The sequence below is a fragment of the Rutidosis leptorrhynchoides genome, chromosome 6 (genome assembly GCF_046630445.1).
Source record: "Rutidosis leptorrhynchoides isolate AG116_Rl617_1_P2 chromosome 6, CSIRO_AGI_Rlap_v1, whole genome shotgun sequence".
Lineage (NCBI taxonomy): Eukaryota > Viridiplantae > Streptophyta > Magnoliopsida > Asterales > Asteraceae > Rutidosis > Rutidosis leptorrhynchoides.
In genome coordinates this window covers 131,505,726-131,510,206 of record NC_092338.1, presented here as the reverse complement: position 1 = coordinate 131,510,206, position 4,481 = coordinate 131,505,726, and positions in this window count along the sequence as shown.

Sequence of the window (4,481 nt, the reverse complement as noted above, 5' to 3'; positions counted from 1 at the left end):
ACCTCCGGCAAACACCATGATCAGCACTTTCAACCTTCTGCAAACCGCCACCGGTGGTTACTACCCAAAACAACCATAATACGGACGACCTCAGTCAGTCTCCACCGTCGGCCAGCAACCTTCGACCACCGCCACTTTCAACCTTTTGCCATCAACCTTCGACCATCAACCACTTTTAACAGATCGGAGTTCAATAATGTAATGGGAACGGCATTTAGCGAGTTAAAAAACGTAAAGGTGGTGGTGGTGGCCGCGGTTATGGTTACGCAGTTTTCTACAGCTGTCGACGTCATACTTTCATGACCCGTCCTAATCCATCTGGACGAATACATTACATTTGGTTACATCGCGAGGTACTTGACCTCTTCATGATACATTTTACAAACATTGCATTCGTTTTTAAAAGACAAACTTTCATTACATCGACAGTTGACGGCATGCATACCATTTCATAATATATCCAACTATAATTGACTTAGTAATAATCTTGATGAACTCGACGACTCGAATGCAACGTCTTTTGAAATATGTCATGAATGACTCCAAGTAATATCTCTAATATGAGCAAATGCACAGCGGAAGATTTCTTTAATACCTGAGAATAAACATTCTTTAAAGTGTCAACCAAAAGGTTAGTGAGTTCATTAGTTTATCATAATCAATCATTTCCATAATTTTAATAGACCACAAGATTTTCATTTCCATTTTTCATAAACATCATCTCATATCAGGCATTTCGCAAAAACTGCATAGAGATAAAAATCATTCATATGGTGAACACCTGGTAATCGACATTAACAAAACGCGTCTAGAATATTCCCATCATTCCGGGACTCTCATCGGACATGATAAAATCGAAGTACTAAAGCATCTGTAACCCGGATGGGATTTGTTAGGCCCAATAGATCTATCTTTAGGATTCGCGTCAATTAAGGTTTCTGTTCCCTAATTCTTAGATTACCAGACTAAAAAGGGTGATATTCGATTCGATAATCCAACCATAGAATGTAGTTTCGATTACTTGTGTCTATTTCTTAAAACATTTATAAAAGCAGCGCATGTATTCTCAGTCCCAAAAGTATATATTGCAAAAACATTTAAAAAGGGAGCAAATGAAACTCACTCTACTGTATTTTGTAGTAAAAATACATATGACATCATTGAACAAGTGTAAGGTTGGCCTCGGATTCACGAACCTATATCATTTGTATATCTATTAAAACATAATTGTAATCGAATAAACTTATATATATTTAGTTATGTATTAAGATTAGTATTTATATATATAATCTATTAATACTTATAATATCCTATAATGTTTATTTGATATATAATTTAATAAATGTTATATCAATATAAATGATATTATATTAGTTAAAAAGTAATATTATGTAATATCGGTATACTTATATATTCTTATATAAATTTCTTCTGTTTGTAAAATATTTATGATAATGATACCAGAATAAGGATATTAATAGTTATGATACTAATAATAGTAATAATGATAGTGATAATAATAAGTTCAATAAAGATGATAATTTTGATATAATAATGGTATGATAAAATGTTAGTTTTCATAAAAACAACATTTTTAATAATAGTAGTGATTTTGATAAACATGATGGTTTTATTAGAAATTTTACTAATCATATTATTAATAATACTAAATTACTAATACTAATATTTATAATAATAAGTTGTTTTATTTTCATAATAATAATAATAATACTACACTAGTAATACTTATACTAATAATATTAGTTATAATACTTATAACAATGATAATAATAATAATAACTATTTTAATAACTATATTAATAATAATATTAATCATAATAATATTAATAATACTAATAATAATAATAATAATAATAATAATAATAATAATAATAATAATAATAATAATAATAATCATAATAATAATAGCAATAATAGTAATGATAGTAATAATAATACTTGTAATAATAATAACAATTACTAATAATACTAGTAACATAACAATAATATCAATCATAATCATAATAATAATAATAATAATAATAATAATAATAATAATAATAATAATAATAATAATAATAATAATAATAATAATAATAATAATAATAATAATAATAGTGTCACAACCTTGAAGAAAAGCTCAAAAAGAATGCCACCGCCGGGACTCGAACCCGAGACCACTCGCTCCCTGACCCAACAACCTAACCATCTGCTATAATCTGTTTTTCTGAAGTAACACGTAATCTTTTTATATTTAACCTCTTTTATCTTCTGTTTCTACTTCTTCTTCCTCTTCACAACTGAATCTACCAGAAGACCAAAACCAAACTAGACTTCAAATTAATTGTTTCATTTAGGAAGTATCATTGAAGCAACATCGATTTGAATATGGTGAATCAACATAAACAGAAATTAAAATTGAAAAATTGAACAGCAGGAGTTTCGTTTTTGGAAAATAAGAACTCAAATGGCGATTTAAAAATTTAGACATGTTTAGACAATGATTACAACATGAAATATGTTGCAAATCCTTCATAGAACCTTTTGAAATCACAAATTAAGTTTGAACCATAACAGAAATGTCGAATTTAATCAAAGAACAAACTGTTGACTTTTATTTTAAAAAGTTTGACTCAACAATTCATCATCAATTAAAAAAATTAAAGATCAAAATCTTACAGATAGTTCAAATGGTTGATTCCTAACACAATGGAATTTATAGATTGTGATGACTGACTCAGATTCGGGCTATTGAATATAGAACCGTCATGACAGAGTAATCCAAGCTTAATCCTAATTTATTTGTTTAATTCTTCAATTACTAGTAACTATCGTGGTGAGAATTTGATAAGGAGAGGGAAATAGATCGATGGCTTTGTGCAGAGAATGTGAAGTGATAATTTGCTTATTGTAGGGTCGATGTTTAAAATTTGGTATCACGAGTAAAATAGTATGACAGAAACAGATAACAAAACTGATTTTTAATATATAATTTACGCATATTTATTTATCTTTATAAATCATATTTGATATTAATAATTTATAAATACATTAAATATAATAATATGTTAATTTTAATAATAAAAATATTTTTAGATAAAATTACCTAGTTTTTAGTCAATGAATTCATAAATTTTATAATTAATATTAATAAGTAATATTCATAATAATAATAATATCAATAAAAATAATAGTAATGATAACGAAGATAATAATGATAAAAATTATACTTTTGATAATAATGTTAATAATTATAAAAAAATGTTAATTTTTAATAGTAACCATAATAATGGTAATTTTAATAACTCTTATATTACTAATCATAATGATAATAATATTAATACTAATAATAATGTTATTGTTAATATTAATAATGATAACAATAATAAAAATGTTGATATAACAAATCACACATATCAAATCTCATATCTATATGTATTAAATTAATAATATTAATATTACTGGTATTAATGTTAATAATGAAAATAGTAATAACAATTATACTTTAACTTGTAAGTAATTTCAATATGTTTATATATTATTAAATATGTAATATTTAACAACTATCTACTATATATAATAACATATCTTGATTATTTATTACAATATACATATACAAATAATTATACATAAAGATCATATATGTTTATATAGATTCATTTCTAATTTTACTTAATTATTATGTATCTTATTTTACATAATTAATTCTAATGTTTAAATTATATTTTAAATTTCAAATTATTATTTATATTTACATTTATCTATAAATACATATTTATTTACAAACAATTGTTCGTGAATCGTCGAACACAGTCAAAGAGTAATTGAATATATGAAGACAGTTCAAAATTTTCCGAGACTCAACTTTACAGACTTTGCTTATCGTGTCGAAATCATATATTGATTAAGTTTAAATTTGGTCGGAAATTTCCGGGTCGTCACAGTACCTACCCGTTAAAGAAATTTCGTCCCCGAAATTTGATCGAGGTCGTCATGGCTAAGAATAAAAACGTTTTCATGACGAATATGAGTTGATAACTAAAGTTTAATCATTATTGATTAATATAGATAAAATGATTCGATTATGTGGAGCATACGAGTGAAGCTGTCACAAAAGAGTGAAATGAAGAAATTAAAGATTTGTCTTAACTTTTGACGTAGTCAGGGTTGAATTTAGAAAATAAGATGCGTCTTAACTTTTGACGTTGTCTGGGTTGAATTCCGGAATTCAAGGAATTTAAAGAAAATCTTCGAAATCTATAAAATTTGATTTTTCGGCAAATAAGGAAATTAAGATCTCTATAATTAAATACGGTGATCTGCCTCGATTACTCTGTCTGATATTTCCATTATAAATTTACCTTTTTTGTGCCAGTAGTTTTCACCACTTCTATACTCAATTCTCAAATTCAAAAGATTGTGAAAATGCTTAATCTAGTTCTGATCCTTGTCCTTATCCTTACTATCGCAACACTCATTCT